This window comes from Dreissena polymorpha, chromosome 1 (assembly GCF_020536995.1).
Source record: "Dreissena polymorpha isolate Duluth1 chromosome 1, UMN_Dpol_1.0, whole genome shotgun sequence".
Classification (NCBI taxonomy): domain Eukaryota; kingdom Metazoa; phylum Mollusca; class Bivalvia; order Myida; family Dreissenidae; genus Dreissena; species Dreissena polymorpha.
This window is the reverse complement of record NC_068355.1, coordinates 203526747-203545376: the sequence shown is the minus strand read 5'-3', so window position 1 is coordinate 203545376 and position 18630 is coordinate 203526747. Positions and strand designations below refer to the sequence as shown.

At 35.3% G+C, this 18630-nt stretch overlaps 2 protein-coding genes and 1 long non-coding RNA gene across 3 annotated transcripts in view; 2 read left to right on the top strand and 1 right to left on the bottom strand.

Moving 5' to 3' along the window:
• Positions 1-18630, top strand: part of LOC127864689 (uncharacterized) — a 258986-nt gene that overhangs the window by 213713 nt on the left and 26643 nt on the right. The window lies entirely within an intron of this gene.
• LOC127864683 (uncharacterized) overlaps positions 1-18630 on the top strand; it is a 335102-nt gene that overhangs the window by 314886 nt on the left and 1586 nt on the right. The gene's annotated exons all lie outside the window — the stretch shown is intronic.
• Positions 1857-4357, bottom strand: LOC127864697 (uncharacterized). The gene is made up of 3 exons (XR_008042219.1): positions 3470-4357; positions 2802-2912; positions 1857-2182 (listed from the first exon to the last, which is right to left on the bottom strand). It is a non-coding gene; the product is annotated as an uncharacterized LOC127864697 (long non-coding RNA).

Sequence of the window (18630 nt, the reverse complement as noted above, 5' to 3'; positions counted from 1 at the left end):
GTGGGTTCTGTTGCTGAAGGACATGTTGTGGATAAAGAATATTGTTGTTCAATCTGTGAGGGGCATAATAAGGAGATAAATGCAGTATTTTACTGTGAAAAATGCAATACATTTTACTGTGGACAGTCCCGGGTGTACTTTGTCCAGGGTTTTCCATGGAAATCCATGGAAAATATGAGGCTGGAGTATTCGGACTAAGTTTCCAGCCTTTTCCAGCGTCAATATTTAAAAAAAAAGGGTGGAAAATTGTCCATGGTATGTGGAAATAGCCTGGAATAGTTTCCATGGTTTTCCAGGCTCCCTGGAATAATTACCATGGAACAATTTCCAGGGTTTTCCAGCCAGCATGGAATAAATACCGTCCGAATACTCCATGTAATCTGGAAAACCATGGATTTTTTTCCAGGGTTTTCCAGATTACATGGAGTATTCGGACGGTATTTTTTCCATGCTGGCTGGAAAACCCTGGAAAATGTTCCAGGTTTTTTCTTTGTTTAATATTCCATGGATGCCTGGTATAACATGGAAAATTGTCCAGCGTTTACCATGGTCACTGAATAGAAAAAGAAATTTCTGGTCTAAAAACAATATTCATGTATTAAATGAATACAATACTCACAGCTTAAATAAATCATAATTTAAGGTTAGATTAAAACAAAACAAAAAATCAACATAATGCCTTAGTTTCTTCGATGCATTATTTTGTTCACAATTCATCAAAATATAACATCAGATTACAAATTGTGTTACATTTATTTAACAAATTATTCAGATCAAACAAGTGTTGTTTAATACATGCTTACAAAGCCTCTAGGTCCATTATCATAAATCAGGCCCTTACATAACAGAACAGGCGCTACTTTAAAAGTTAAAAAGTATAATGCAACCTTAACAACATGTATTCAAAGTAACAAAATACAAGCAAGTCAAGTAATATACAGTAACAATTCACGAACCCTGTACAAACGATATACAAGAAACAAAATGAAAAATTTAAGTTATTTTAGCTACTTCATGTTTGTCACAATATATGTAGCTGCCCATGAGAACAATTAAGGATACTATTTTTTAGGGCTGCAACAATATACCGGTATATCGGTATATATCGCAATACGCAATCCGCATATTGTATTGCGATATGATTTTCATCATACCGGTACGAAAATTTTACAAAAATTCATTCACATTTCGTCCAGAAAAGCCATCCGAATTAATGATAAAAAGGTAAACAAAACAAAGCAGTGTAAATTATTTTTTATGTAAAAAAAGCATTCTAAAAAGTGTATTATACGGAGTAGCGTTGTTACATGGGAGCATTCATTCGATGCTTTTGAACAGATTATCGTTGAATTAATTGCGCACAGCTGTAAATGTTTCGTTCGATTCTGATTTGAGCATTATTTGTAATCCGAATTTCGGAAACACGCTTCCAAATTTGAATGCTAACGCGACAATAAAAAATTATAGCGTCAAATAAAAAGTGCTTTATCCTTTGTCTCAATAAAAAGCGCGCGAAAATTATACAGACATGTAGAACGTCGCATGGAAAGTATGGGTGTATTTTGTGTTGTATAAAAACGGGAACATCACGTCAGCTGAATTACGCGTGTTCAGTGGGAAAAACGCCCCGGTTGGACGTTATTTCATCACATCTTTAAATAGTAACAATTGCAAAAATGTATTTGATACTTAAGAAAATTTGCAAATGTTTGTGTTTCTAATTATTCTTGAGCACATTTATAGTAAATATTTACCGGAATTTGCTTTAAAATTGAAATTTATGGGATTATTGGGTAATTGGCAAGTTATAATTTTGGTACAAGTTATCAATATATTGCGATATATTGCAATACGGGTTTTTGAGCTGACAATATATTGCAATACGGTTTTTGGCGTATTGTTGCAGCACTACTATTTTTCTCAGCTACTTTCACTTTAATGCAATTTAGGTGCTCAATTTCATTAAAATACTTTTATATAATTTTATTGTTCAAAGAAATTCAGAACATGAATGCATGTACATGTATTACTTTCCAAGTGACAGTTAGTAAATTATAAGTACCCAGGTGGGATAAAATTACAGTTTTTAAAAACTTTTTTGTTAATTAGCTGGGCTTCAGTAGGTCGTGGATCTTTTATAGAACTTGTACTGCTGTTATACTGTACGGCTCCTGCATGATCTCTGAAAGAAAAACAAAGCAAACAATATTACAAGAAAGTCATAAGTTTTTTACATTCATCTGTAAAAGTAAATGAGCAGCAATCATATGATTGAATATCTATACTTCAATGCTCATTCACATTTTAATCTATTTTAGATATTTCATATCACTGCTCAATTCGGTACATCTGGCTTTTTTGTATTTGAGCGAACATTTACGATCCTAAGTAGTTAGCAATTATTTCTTTTCCATTTAGTGAAATTTATTCTCTTAAAGTTTGCAAGCGGGCTTTAATCTACTTGCAAACAGGCAACCACACAGGAAAACTGAGACTTTAAAGTGAATAAATTGTTGATTTAACTTATATTTTTATATGACTCTCTTTTATTTTGAAATTTATATTGTTGTTTTCTTAAATGCCCCAAAACGGGGTACACTAGCATGTATCTGGAAACTCAAACATATATAGGAATTTTATATTCAGATATTGCTATATGAAAGATATGCTAATTTGCTAATTCATATAAAAATAACCTGTAATTGAAACTAGACCAAAATATTGGATACCAAAAAGACAAAATACTTTCAGGTGGTTAACACTAAATTACTTATATGAGCCCAGGGCATAACAATATTTACCATGAATTTGTGGCCATGTTAGTCCTCTTGGTAAATGCGCCAAAAGAGCCGCTTTGCTGTCTTGGGTTATGTCCCTGCCAAACTCTGCAGTATCTTCCATCAACTGGTCAGCTACAGTTAAAGCACATAATGAAAATGTATATAGAAAATAATTCAAGTATTGTTTTAAATATTTAGTAAAATTGTCTTTAAATAATAACTTACAATGAAGTTAATACATCACAAAGCATAGCATAACAAAATTTGTAGGTATGATTAGTACAAATTTATTATTGCTATAATTAGAATGATGTGTAATTCTATTGGTATGAAAATGTACAGTGAAACCTAAAAAACAATGCTATTGGTTTAATTAATTTATTTATAAACATTAACAGCATTAATGAGCATTGAGTTCTCATCATGCACAGCACATAACTCCCTTAGCCTCAGTTCCCTAGCCATGCATTATAAACTTCCGATACTACATTCAAGCTTATTAATATCTCCACATAGGACTTCCTTTATCAAGCTGCAAACTGCACTTAGTGAAAATGTGTGTGACAGCTGCTTTTAAACTTCTATATTTGCCATACTTTTACCTAAAATGTCACATAAAAAAGGTCTACAATGATGACATAAGAAGAATAAATTTAAAGGAATATTTAGAAATAATGAAAAGCACAAACCTTCAGTTGTTGTTCTATTCCTAGACAGACTTCTGAAACACTTGTATGCATCACTTTTTAACAACATTTCATGTCACTTTCCAAATGATATCCATACATTATTATTTTAAGAAATTCTTGTTAATGGAAAAAACTCATTAAGTTAAACTCTACTGTTTGTGAAATTACATTAACTTCATTTTAACAACAAGTTTAACCTGCATTTTTTCTTCAATACGCCTTCTCCATAATTTCAATCTAACAGGTAAACTTTCTGTATTTGAACTCAGCCAATCAGAAAAGGCTGTGATATTTTATAACCAATAGATTAGCCGCAGACACATCTGACTCACACACAGGCTTTTCAGATAGTTTGTTAATTGCAAACCTGGACTGTAGTTAAATATTGAGTGTGTATACACCTTGAACAGGGTTAAGGAATTTAAACTTGTTGAAAGTTACTACTTTTACTTCTACTACTAGTACTACTACTACTACTACTACTTCTGCAAAACTACTACTACTATTACAACAGCCACAACAACAACAACAACTACCTACTACTACTACTACTACTACTACTACTGCTACTACTACTACTACTACTACTTCTACTTCTACTACTACTACTACTACTACATCTACTACTACTACTACTACTACTACTACTACTACTACTGCTGCTACTACTGCTACTACTACTACTACTACTACTACTTCAACTACTACTACTGCTTCAACTACTACTACTACTGCTACTGCTGCTGCTACTGCTGCTGCTGCTACTACTCCTGCTGCTGCTGCTACTACTACTACTGCTACTGCTGCTGCTGCTACTATTACAACTCCTGCTGCAGCGACTACTACTACTACTGCTGCTGCTGCTGTTACTACTACTACTACTTCTACCACTACTACTGCTGCTACTTCTACTTCTTCTACTACTACTACTACTTCTACTACTACTACTACTACTACTACTACTACTACTAGTACTTCAACTACTACTGCTACTACTACTGCTACTACTACTGATGCTGCTGCTACTGCTACTACTGCTGCTGCTGCTACTTCTACTACTACTACTGCTGCTGCTGCTAATGCTACTTCCTTAACTACTACTACTACTGCTGCTACTAGTATTGTTATTATTATTTATACTACTATTGCTACCATTACTGCTACTATTCCTGTAAATGCTAAAACAACAACACAATAGTAACTGCTACTGTCACTTAAATTTGCACCAATAGTATAATTATCAGTAGTTTAACTGCTTGTACAACTTATACAACAACCACTTTTACTTCTACTCCTACAACATATTCTACTGCCAGCACCAGCATTACTACTTCTACTACTACTACTACTACTACTACTATAACTACTACTATTTCTGCCCAAACTATGCACATTGTTATATGTTTTATTCATATGTTGTGTAAATTGTTGAACTCTGATTTACTTTGAATAAAATGTGTTGCATTTTTATAAGTTATTTTCTCCTCTTATAAAGTCTAAGTTTTTTCCAGGGTTAGCTGAAAATGTTAGAGTCTTTTCCATGCTTAAAAAATTCTATGTTCCACTTTCCATGCTATCTGGAAATATTTTCCAGGGTTATCCAGCCTAAATCCAGCGTTTTCCATTCCTTTTCCATGCTTCCATCCAAGGCTGGAAAATGCTTGGAAAAAAAGTCCACGTTTCATGGACATTTCTAGAACAAAACCCTGGAAAACCCTGGAAACTGTTTCAAATTCCAGGGATTACCATGGAATTCCATGTTATACCATGGATTTCCAGCCTAAGTTCCATGATTACCCTGGACAATGTACACCCGGGGTGTATTAAGTATCACAGACAGCATGGTTGGTGGTTTTATAAACAATCTCCGTATGGAAAGGATGAAATCATGAAGTGGCCGCTTTCTAAGAAAATGGAGAATTATCTCAGAGCATGTGATATTCACAAAGATGAACAATTAACTATATTGTGCCAGGACCACAGTCGGCTGTGCTGCTCTAAATGTGTTGACATTGATCATAGGTATTTTAAATATATATTACCTTCTTGAATTATAATGCATATTTCAATACCAATAATTGTACTACATTAACCAAAACTATAGTGACTAGCAATATTCAGTCATATTGATAATATTCTTAATAAGAATCATGGTGTGGCAAAGTGCTGTGGTATAGCTAATTGCTACTTAGAGACATGTTTCTTATTGTGGCTTCTAAAAAACACTATCATCTGTTGTGATATAACTCCCATTTATACAAATCATTATTTTGTTAATTATTCCAACCATGGTGGCGATAAGCATGTGCAAAGTAGCAATTTAATAAGATATTTAATTAAATACAAAGTTTGTTATCCTTCAAAGAAAGTTTCCGCCATTTTCAAAAAATGGTTTGTACATGTATCATTAATTCAAAATTTCAATTACATGCCGATTGTTCGTGTTTATGTTTAAGTAAGAACAGCGTCTAGTGCATGCCTATCAAGTACCGTAACATGTTAGCGTACATGTATGTGACAGACGTTCCATTTGGACGTCAATTACATCATTTTTGAGATAAAAAAATAGAAACATGTCCCACAATTAGCTTAAATTTCAGAAAATAATTAATGTTTATGTTTATGACACATTTTATGTTCAATATTAGGTAGAATTAGATTTGTGGTGGGAATGGTATGTGGACGGAAATGGAATATTGTTTTTTAGTGTCACAACACCAGGAAAATTGTCCCAACAATTTTGACCAAAATGTCCCAATTTTGGACTGAAAAATTAAGGATGGGCATATTAAATAGATATTTAGATTATCAATAATCCAGCCTGATAGCTCAGTTTGTCATTTGTAGTAATCAACAACAAGTCTGATTATTCTTGGGTCCATTACTCGCCCGGCCTCATAACTTGTGTGGTCATGATGTCAAATTATACTACAGTGATTAACCGCTTGCCGGTACCTCTGACTTAAATAGTGCAGTAGTCAGTTATTAAAATAAGTATATGCACTGGTTAATGGTTTACCAGCCAATCCATGAAAAGTATGAAAAGTAGCTTGATTAAAAAACATTTCATTCCTGAAATACTGGCTTAAAACCCAAACAAACAAATACAACAAACACAGAATCATGAAACCACTTTGCTAAAAATATTTGTGCACACTTTATTGCACTTAAATTGCATAACACTTTAATAAATTATATTGATCAATTTTAAATTTTTATGTCCCCCACTATAGTAGTGGGGGACATATTGTTTTTGCCCTGTCTGTTGGTTGGTTGGTCTGTTGGTTGGTTTGCGCCAACTTTAACATTTGCAATAACTTTTGCAATATTGAAGATAGCAACTTAATATTTGGCATGCATATGTATCTCATGGAGCTGCACATTTTGAGTGGTGAAAGGTCAAGGTCAAGGTCATCCTTCAAGGTCAAAGGTCAAATATATGGGTCAAAATCGCTCATTTAATGTACACTTGAAGTATTTCAATATTCAAGATAGCAACTTGATATTTGGCATGCATGCGTATCTCATGGAGCTGAACATTTTGAGTTGTGAAAGGTCAAGGTCAAGGTCATCCCGACAAAGTCAGAGGTCAAATATATGTGGCCAAAATCGCTCATTTTATGAGTACTTTTGCAATATTGAAGATAGCAACTTGATATTTGGCATGCATGTGTATCTCATAGAGCTGCATATTTTGAGTGGTGAAAGGTCAAGGTCATCCTTCAAGGTCAGAGGTCAAATATATGTGGCCCAAATCGCTTATTTTATGAATACTTTTGCAATATTGAAGATAGCAACTTGATATTTGGCATGCATGTGTATCTCATGGAGCTGCACATTTTGAGTGGTGAAAGGTCAAGGTCATCCTTCAAGGTCAAATATATGGGTCAAAATTGCTCATGTAATGTCACTTCTGCAATATTGAAGCTAGCAATTTTATATTTGAAATGCATGTGTATCTCATGGAGCTGCACATTTTGAGTGGTGAAGGGTCTAGGTCAAGGTCATATCCTTCAAAGTCAAACGTCATATAGGGGGACATTGCGTTTCACAAACACATCTTGTTAAACATGTTTTTTGTTACATGATTACCTGTATAGTTGAATGGAAGCCATTCAAACATGCTTCATTGACTCTTCTTGGCCAGGTGTTAATGTGGTCTCATCATCAAATATATTTTTGCACATTATTGTTAAAAATAAGATCATAGCCTCTAAGAATAAACATTATGCCTATATACAGTGACAAGCACGCAATATATTGATGTGTGTATCTGCTCAACATTGATATAATGATATATTATAGCTTCACACTCAACAGTTGGTAAACATCTTTCAAAATGAAATGCTGCATCCCTAAAATTATCAAGATGGCCAATGCTGAACTAGATTTCATTAGTTTGGGCCCGCTGCCAGGACATTTCTTAAACGTTTTATTGGCTGTTGAAAGGTCAATCAAAATCAAAACCTGTCAAACATACTTGATTTGTGCAAAAAGACTTTCAAAAAAAATTAGACCCTTGTTCCAACAACCTGTAAAAACTTGGTTGACCAATGTATATCTTAATATTTATGTTATCTTTAGCACATCCAATGTATATCTTAATATTCATGTTATCTCTATCACATGTCTTCTTATAAAAGAATGTATTTTAGCTGTATTTTCACACGCATTGACATACAATAATACATTATGTAATATATTGAAATAATATATGACTATATAATTAATTTATATTCATACCAATCTCAAAGACTAGGATCTGACTTAATAAATCGTAAAAAAGGAAAGTTTATGTTTGTTTATGTTTATTTGTTATACGTTTATGTGGCATGGATAAGCTTGTCGTCATATGTTGTACACTTTTATGGCTAAAGTTGCAAGTTTTGTGTTAACACACCCACCTCTTTGACTGCTTGTGCTATTGGTTTCATAACCCATAGCTGTGTTCGATTGATGTAATAAAGGTGACTTCAGTAAAATGGGGTTGTCAAGTATGACCCATGCAGGTGACTTTGAACGGTAACAATTATATGTATTTATAAAGAACATGTCGAGCACACAAAAATTGATGAACGTGAACAAACAGCATTATAGCTGATTTAATTATGGTAAAATGCTGCAGTTTGATTAATTTTTCTGTCAGTTACAATCACATATAGGATTTTGTCTTTAAAAAAGCAATGGGAAGATTGGACCAATTCTTGTTAAATGAATATTGGACCACTCAAACTGTGTTGATCATGGCAATTGGGCTGACAGTTTTGGTGACGTCTGTACAATTACTAACTTTTGCTCAGAAACTGATCCACTTGATTTGGTGTTTGTTAACATAACTTTTTCAAATACTGTGCAAAGTGTTTCATAGACAACAGTCACAATTAGTAGAAAATGTTATTAGCTCGACTATTATGTATGAAATATATATAGTGGAGCTATCCTACTCACCCCGGCGTTAGTATTAGCGTTAGCGTGCAAATGTTAAAGTTTTCCTACTACCCAAATATTTCCTATGTCCTTTGACATATTGCTTTTATATTTTGCATACTACTTAACCAACATGACCCCAATCTATAAACAAGAGCAGACAACTGTATCAAGCATTTTGACAGAATTATTGCCCCTTTTATACTTAGAATATGCATATTCTTGGTAAATCTATGTTAAAGTTTGCGTACCACCCCAATTATTTCCTATGTTCTTTGACATATTGCTTTTATATTTTGCATACTTCTTTACCAACATGACCCCAATCTATAAACAAGAGCAGACAACTGTATCAAGCATTTTGACAGAATTATTGCCCCTTTTATACTTAGAATATGCATATTATTGATAAATCTATGTTAAAGTTTGCTTACCACCCCAGTTATTTCCTATGTCCTTTGACATATTGCTTTTTTATTTTGCATACTTCTTTACCAACATGACCCCAATCTATAAACAAGAGCAGACAACTGTATCAAGCATTTTGACAGAATTATGGCCCATTTTATACTTAGATAATTGAACATTTTGCTTAAATTGCCATAACTTTTTAATTTATGATCACAGTTGATTCATACTTTGACAAAACAACACTTACCTGACATACCACAATGCACTCCACCCAAACCATCCCCCATGCCCCACCCCAAAATCCCCCCCCCCCCCAAAAAAAAAATATATTTTGTTTTCCTTATTTTTGAAAGATCATCTATTAAATGATCACACACCCACATTATATCCCCCCCCCCTCTCCATGATGGCTTACGTTATACTGTCAAGCACTCGAATAGTCGAGAGCGCTGTCCTCTGTCAGCTCTTGTTTTAGCATGCTTGCCAAAAGTTTGACGTAGTTGCAAGAATGGTTGAGTGTGTGTAACTATGCTGTCTGCACCTGTCTGAGCTTTTCTGGACTGTTACATTCTCTTTTATCATGGAATTTGAAAATATAGCACCACATATCTTTACCATGTGGAGAATACGGTATGTCGTGTTTGATTGATTCCCAAGCTTAAATATTAAGGTCACTTGTTAAAGACACAGGTCAAAGGTTGACATAATATAAAGTTAGTCTGATAAGAACTTGCATCAATAAGAAATTATACAATCTTTTGCACAAAAGTACACCATTTGGAAATTGTATGCACTGTGTTAATCCTGCAGATTGTTTTACCATTTTGGGAATGGGGTTAGGGCCTTTTGGATTGGAAAAAAAACTTTCGTTTTTGACTAAATTTGGGAAATGTGTGCATTTTATTTTTTAATAAGAAATTCTTGAAAAATAAGAGAAGGCGTTTTCAATATTAGATTTACTCAGGTTCAACCTGTAGTCAGATGCATTAGGACATTTACTGAATTCTGCAATTTGTTAACAACAAAAAATGTTTTGTTGTTTCCTTTGGAAACCTTCCATATGGAAATTTGAGGAAGCCCTTTGAGGAAAATATACACTTTTTTGTCAGGTAGAGTGGCATATAGCAGTCGCAGTCTGTGTATAGCAGTTTGTCCATCCATCTGTCTGTCTGTCTGCTCATCTTTCCATCAGTCTGGCATTTCATTTCTGGAAATACATAAACACAGGACTAATACATTTTCTAGAAAATAACAATTTTCCAGCATTTTTTCCAAAATGCTTTTAGATACTGATTAAATTTTTGGTGTGTAAGTCTACCTGCATGACTTTCAGATCAAGGTTGTGTTTTCTTCTGATCCATTGCCATTTAAAGAAGTAACCAGCTTTGAAATGTTCTCGTTATTTGTCAAATATATGATGTTTTCAATTGCGGTTGTGCGGATTCATATTGCAGTTAATTTTTACCGAGGCTGTTTTCGGAGAAACCCCGAGGTATTGTCATATCCTGCTCGTAGTCTTCCGTCTGGCTTCATGCTAAAACCTTAACATTGGCTCTAAAATCAAAGTGCTTCCACCTACATCTTTGAAACTTCATATGTAGATGCACCTTGATTAGTTCTACACGCCACACTCATTTTGGGTCACTAGGTCAAAGGTCAAGGTCACTGTGACCTCTAAAAAAAAAAAAGTCTGACAAGCTTTCGCAGCCGAGCATGGCACCCGTTATGCGGTGCTCTTGTTAACAAACACATCCCTTGTTGACATTGGGAAAAGGGTTGAGTAACGGCCCCAGATTTTAACCAAAACACACTGACCTTTCTCCAGAGCTGAAATGTCAATGTCTTAGTGATCAATGGTAAAACTTAAGATTTATACAACTGAAACTTAATCTGACTCCTTATGCTATTTATTACTAGCCTGCAGGGCTGGAATTAAAAAACTTGCAAACTGGCTATTTGTGAGTTGATTAAAAAAAACGCGTCTTAAATGCAAGCGTACAATTTAGGTACTCGCAATTTTTTGAGAGTTGGGTAAAAAGTAAGATTATCACATTTTGCATATATTACCTGATTATCCTGGATAATTTATAATTTAATCCAGCACTAAAATATTAAAACACAAATTCAGACCGAGAATGAAAGAAAATTTTGTTTAAAAATTGGATACACACAACCGGTCGCCATTTGTCGGAAGTGCTAGGTGCGCGTTAAAAGCATGAAGGGACACAGGATATGAAGACGTTATACAGGGTATTCCCATTGAACAAATGTAAACATCACAGAGCAATGTGTGCGCATCCGATAAACTTCATAATTTAAAAATAGCAACCAATCTAAGATAGTTATATGTTTTGTGTTTAAAACAAAAAGCATGATGTTACCCCAACAGATTTTTTAGGATGTGTACAGTGAGTACTATATTCATAAATAGTTGCAAGTTGAAAAAAATAAGTAATTCGAGCCCTGACCTGTTGTAAATGTCCTCCAGATCGAGTAAGCATCACATGTGCAAGCCTTCACTTTTTATGTCCCCCACCACCACTATAGTGGGGGACATATTGTTTTTGCCCTGTCTTTTAGTTTGTGTGTTTGTTTGCCCCAACTTTAACATTTGCAATAACTTTTGCAATATTGCAAGATAGCAACTTGATATTTGGCATGCATGTGTATCTCATGGAGCTGCACATTTTTAGTGGTGAAAGGTCAAGGTCATCCTTCAAGGTCAAAGGTCAAATATATGTGTCAAAATCGCTCATTTAATGATTACTTTTGCAATATTAAAGAAAGCAACTTGATATTTGGCATGCTTGTGTATCTCATAGAGCTGCACATTTTGAGTGGTGAAAGGTCAAGGTCATCCTTCAAGGTCAAAGGTCAAATATATAGCTTCAAAGCGGCGAAAAAGGGGACATATTGTTTCTTACAAACACATATCTTGTTGTTTAAATAGTAACTTAACACTAACAGGGAAAAGATCAAACATGTTCAATATTAATGACACGCAGTTTTTGCGCCCCTCTTCGAAGAAGAAGGGATGTATTGTTTTGCAGGATGTTGGTTGGTCTGTCTGTTGGTAGAGCTGTCGGTAGACCAGTTTGTTTCCGATCCATAACGCGTCAACGAATTAACCAATTTGCTTATACTTCACATGTGAATTGGCCTTGGTTGGAAGATGAATTTAATGACATTGGGGTTACTAGATTGAAGGTCAAGGTCACCATCACTCTGTCGGTCGGTCTGTCTGTAGGTAGACCAGTCTGAATTTCGGTAAACCTGTTTGTTTTGGGGACACTAGATCAAAAGTCAAGGTCAATATCAAATTAAATGTGAATATTGTTTCTGATCAATAACTCGTCAACGAATTGTACGATTGGCTTGATACTTCACATGTGTATTGGTCTTGAACAGTAGATGACCCCTCTTGAAATTGAGGTCACTAGGTCAAAGATCAAGGTCACTATCACACTAAGTGGTATCCGATCAATATCTCATAAAGGAATTGACGAATTGGCTTGATAATGAACATGTGCATTGGCCTTGGACAATAGATGACCCCTATTGAAATTGAGGTCAGTAGGTCAAAGGTCAAGTTCTATTTTACACTAAGTGTGAAAATCATTTCCAATCAATAACTCGTCAACGAATTGCTAATTGACTTGATACTTCACATGTGCATTGGCCTTAGAATTAGATGACCCCCAATGAAATTGGGGTCACTAGGTCCAAGGTCAAGGTCACTATCACACTAAGTGTGAAAATCGTTTCTGATAAATAACTCGTCAACCAATTGACAGATTGGCTTGATACTTCACATGTGCATTTGCCTAAGACAATAGATGACCCCGATTGAAATTGGGGTCACTAGGTCAAAGGTCAAGGTCACTATCACACTTAGTGTGAAAATCGTTTCTGATCAATAAAACTTGTCAACAAATGGACCGATTGGCTTGATACTTAACATGTGCATTTGCCTTGGACAGTTGATGACACCTATTGAAATTGAGGTCACTAGGTCAAAGGTCAAGGTCACTATCACACTAAGTCGTTTCCGATCAATACCTTGTCAACAAATTGATCGATTGGCTTAATACTTCACATGTGTATTGGCAATGGACAGTAGATGACCCCTTTTAAAATTGAGGTCACTAGGTCAAATTCACTTTCACCTAAGTGTGAAAATCACTTCCAATCAATAACTCGTCAACCAATTGACGGATTGGCTTGATACTTCACATGTGCATTGGCCTTGGTCAGAAGATGACCCCAATTTAAATTGGGTCAGAGGTCAAGGTCACTATCACACTAAGTGTGAAAACTGTTTCGAAACAATTAAACTTGTCAACAAATTGACCGATTGGCTTGATACTTCACATGTGCATTGACCTTGGACAGTACATGACCCCTATGGAAATTAAGGTTACTAGGTCAAAGGTCAATGTCACTTTCACACTAAGTGTTAAAATCATTTCCAATCCGTTACTCGTCAACAAATTAAACACTTGGCTTGATACTTCACATGTGCATTGGCCTTGGACAGTAGATGACCCTTATTGAAATTGGGGTCAAAGGTCAAGGTCTCTTTCACACTAAGTTTGAAAATCGTTTCAGATCAATTACTCGTCAACAAATTGACTGATTGGCTTGATACTTCACATGTGCATTGGCTTAATGGATATATCACCAGAAATTCCAAGCATAATGAGAATACAGATCGGAACACAGAAAACCAATTTTGTACATTAAAATCAAGATAAGCAATGTCCTACCTTTACAGAAAAAAGTTTTGAAAGGCATATTAAAGTAAGCAACTCTTCATAGAAATTTAATTGATTTGATCATTACACTTGTGTTTACCAGTTTATCTATATATAGCAGTTTTTAGCTCACCTGAGCGATAGCTCGAGGTGAGCTATTGTGATCACTCAGCGTCAGGCGTCCGTCCGTCCGTCTGTAAACAATTTGTAAACATCTTCTTCTACTAAACCATTGAGCCAATTTCAACTAAATTTCATGTGGAGCATCCCTAGGTCATGGGACAAAAGAATTGTTAAAAAAAATTTGATCACATAACCAAGATGGCCGCCATGACCATATATGGTAAAAACCTTAAAAAATCTTCTTGTCAGAAACCGCTCATCAGATTTTCAAAAAATTTCACAAGGATGACCTTTGAGGGCTCCCCTGAAAAAGTTGTTCAAAGAAATTTGATTCGTCAAAAAACATGGCCGCAGGAGCTCGTTGAACTTTGCATGTTTATTCATTTTTGCCTATTTTGTGAAAACTTTCAAAAATCTTCCACATTTTTTGTCCGATCCTTTCCAAATTTGCACAGTGTCTTTATATCAATGAGGACACGAACCCTACAAAAAATGAGCATTATTGGTCCATGAAGTACAGAATTACCTCCCCTTGAATTGAGAAAATGGTGTTTATGCAATAAAGTCCAAATTTTTCATCCAATTCTTTCCAAACTTGTAAGGATTTAGCATGGTTAAAACAAGGGAAACAACTACGGTTTCTGCATGTTCTTTTTATTACAGATTTGCCTCCCTTTAATTCATTCAAAATCTCATTTTACAGCAGAGATTCCAAATCTGACCTGTAAATGAGCCCCATATTTACTGCCGGTGCTATGTTACCTTTTCCCATTTGATCATTCTTAAGTATTGGTCTTGTAATGCTGCTACTGCTACTGCTACTGCTACTGCTACTACTACTACTACTACTACTACTACTACTACTACTACTACTACTACTACTACTACTACTACTACTACTACTACTACTACTTCTACTACTACTACACTACTACTACTACTACTACTACTACTACTACTACTACTAACTACTACTACGACAATACTACTACTACTACTACTACTACTACTACTACTACTACTAGTACTACTACGACTAGTACTACCACCACCACCACCACCACCACCACCACGCACCACCACCACCAGTGTCTTCTATTACTACTTCTACTACTACTGCCACTACTACTACTACTTTTACCACTACTACTAACTACTACTACTACTACCACTACTTCTACTACTACTACTACTACTACTACTACTACTTCTATACTACTTCTACTACGACTACTACTACTACTTCTACTACTACTACTACTACTACTACTACTACTACTACTACTACTACTACTACAACGTACTATTACTACTACTACTACTACTACTACTACTACTACTACTACTACTACTACTACTGACAGCCACCCACCACCACCACCACCACCACCACCATTCACAGTGACAAAAAACGTATTCACACAATGGCTGCAACTACAACTTATAGCCCATATAGGGGGGCATGCATGTTTTACAAACAGCCCTTGTTTCTATGGGATTTTAACCACAACTGTTCATGTTTATCTGCGACACATATTTTTAGGGAACCTGTCATGAAGTGACACGGTGAGCTTATGTGATTGTGTGATGTCCGGCGTCTGTTGTGCGTGCCTGCGTGTGTCCGTGCGTCCGTCCGTCAACAATTTGTTTGTGTAGACAGTAGAGGTCACAGTTTGCATCCAATCTTGATGAAATTTGGACAAAATGTTTATCTTGATGAACTCTGGTTTGGGATTGTATTTGGGTCATCTGGGGTCAAAAACAAGGTCACTAGGTCAAATAATAGAACAACCTTCTGTAGACAATAGAGGTCACAGTTTTCATCCAATCTTTATGAAATTTGGTCAGAATGTTTATCTTGATGAAATCTGGGTTGGGATTTTATTTGGGTCATCTGGGGTCAAAAACTAGGTCACTAGGTCAAATAATAGAAAAACCTTGTGTAGACATTAGAGATCACAGTTTTCATCCAACCTTTATGAAAGTTGGTCAGAATTCTTGATGAAATCTGGGTGGGATTGTATTTGGGTCATCTGGGGTAAAAATCTAGGTCAAATAAATAGAAAAACCTTGTGTTGACAATAGAGGTCACAGTTTTCATCCAATATTTATGAACTGTGGTCAGAATGTTTTTCTTGATGAAATCTGGATTGGGATTGTATTTGGGTCATCTAGAGTCAGGAACTAGGTCACTAGGTCAAATCATAGAAAAACATTGTGTAGACAATAGAGGTCATAGTTTTCATCTGATCTTAATGAGTCAGGTGAGCGATTCAGGGCCATCATGGCCCTCTTGTTTTATATATTAATGTATGAATATCTATGAGCATGTGGTTTATTAAAAAGTATTAAAATTATCTTAATTGTTAGGAAGATTTTATTATAGAAATTGTGTTTTTTCTTTCAGTCAGTGCATTCAATTGAAAGTTCTTTCTGAAGTCAAAAGGCAGTCATCAGATTTAAAGAAATTGTCAGTCAGAGTTTTAAATACATTTTCAAGATTAAAGAAGCTCCAGAAGTATAGAGAGGATAGCAGGAGATCTATGCAAGGCTCCTATGCTGAATTTGAGCGAAATAAGGTGACGACAATGCGACTAAATATACAATCTTTCTTATTCCAATGTGACGACACCTCCACAAATGAAGCATATGAAAATGTGGAATATACAGTAGATAAAATTCGTCAGAAAGTAAATTTATTATTAACAGAATTTGAAAATAGCTCTATTAAAGAACAGAAAAAAGAGCTGACACTCAAACAAGCTCCTCTCATCAGTGTGATCAAAACATGCATCAGACATCATGGTGAATTGTTACGACTCAATGAAGCCATGCAGAAAGTGAAGTATCAACCAGAACTCTCCTTAATAGCCCATTACAAATGTCTGGACAAAATACAACAGTGTGAGATATATATGAATGAGAACTTTTCAGACGAGTTGTTCTCTGTTAAAGGGGTGTCTAAGTACAAAGTGAGAATAAATTTTAGGGATTCACATACATGCAACATCAATGCGGTATGTGCTCTCCCAGATGGGCAAGTCTTGGTTGCAGACTGTAAGAATGACACAGTCAAGCTGCTGAACCAGCAGTACCAGGTGGTGAGTCACTGGGGTGTGAAAGCCAAGCCATTGGACATGTGTCTTATCACACCCAGTGAGGCTGCAGTGGCTTTGGGTGATCATGAGGTCCAGTTTATCACTGTCACCCAGAGCAAGCTAGTTCCTGACAGGAGGCTTCAGTTACAACATATCTGTAGAGGCATTGCCCATCACCATGGAGACTTGTTCATCTGCTCTAAAACTGCCCTGTACAAGTACGCACTGAGTGGGACACTGGTCTGCAGACTGTATAAAGATAGGTCAGCTTCTGATACAGGTAAGAATCATGGTGGTTTCATCCTGATATCATCAGGAATATGTATTACAAATTATTGTTAAACTTAATATTTGTAAAATGTGTTTGTGTCAATGAATTATAATAACAGCAAGAAAGTTGTTCTCTGTTATTGATTTATATATATGAGTAATGCAGTATTTTGACTGTCACTACATGACATGTCTATAAATAGAAACTGAGTTTCTGGCAAAGACACACTTTCTGACCTATCATTCAGTTTTGTGGTTGTCAAATTACTGTTCATATGCAATATGTTTTGTAAATAAAAATAAATTATGATCATATAAAATGGATACACTTTAAATTGCTGAAGACGGATATTAAGAAGTTTTCAAATGTACATTGTATGTATGTAATTATTATTATTCATTTTAACATCTTGCTTTTGTTGATAGAAAAGCCTCAATATTTTGTTCGTTTGAAAAATTATTGTTCTTGTTATAAACACTTTGCATACGTAACTAAAGTCTTAACACAGCACATGTATGAAGTATGTCGGCTTGTGTAAGTTTCATGTATGTCAGTACATTGTTATCACATGTGTACAAGAGTTGGAAATCTATTATTGCTGCATATAGTAACATTCATATGCACATGAATGTTGAACCGTGTAATGATTTTCATCTGTGTAATTGTTTCCATCTTTGCAATCGTACGTTACACTTCATTTCTACCTCACCAGTCGCATTTCAACATATCACTTTTACACAATAACTCCGAAATTTATTGCCACACATAACTATTAAATATTTCAAATGTATGCATATGTTCATATGTTTATTGTCTATTTATAACAACCAACACATATGTAATACAATATCACTGCAGTATGTTTAATAAGATTATTTAACATTGACAGTAATTCAATATCTTGATGTTACTCTGTTTTGTAGTATACAAGTGTGCTGTGAGTCCCACAGGAGACAGGCTGTACATCACCAACAGGTACCAGAACAAGCTTCACACCCTGGCCAGGGATGGTACACTCCTGGCTACATACACAGACCCAGCACTACGTGGCCCATATGGTCTACATGTGACCCCTGC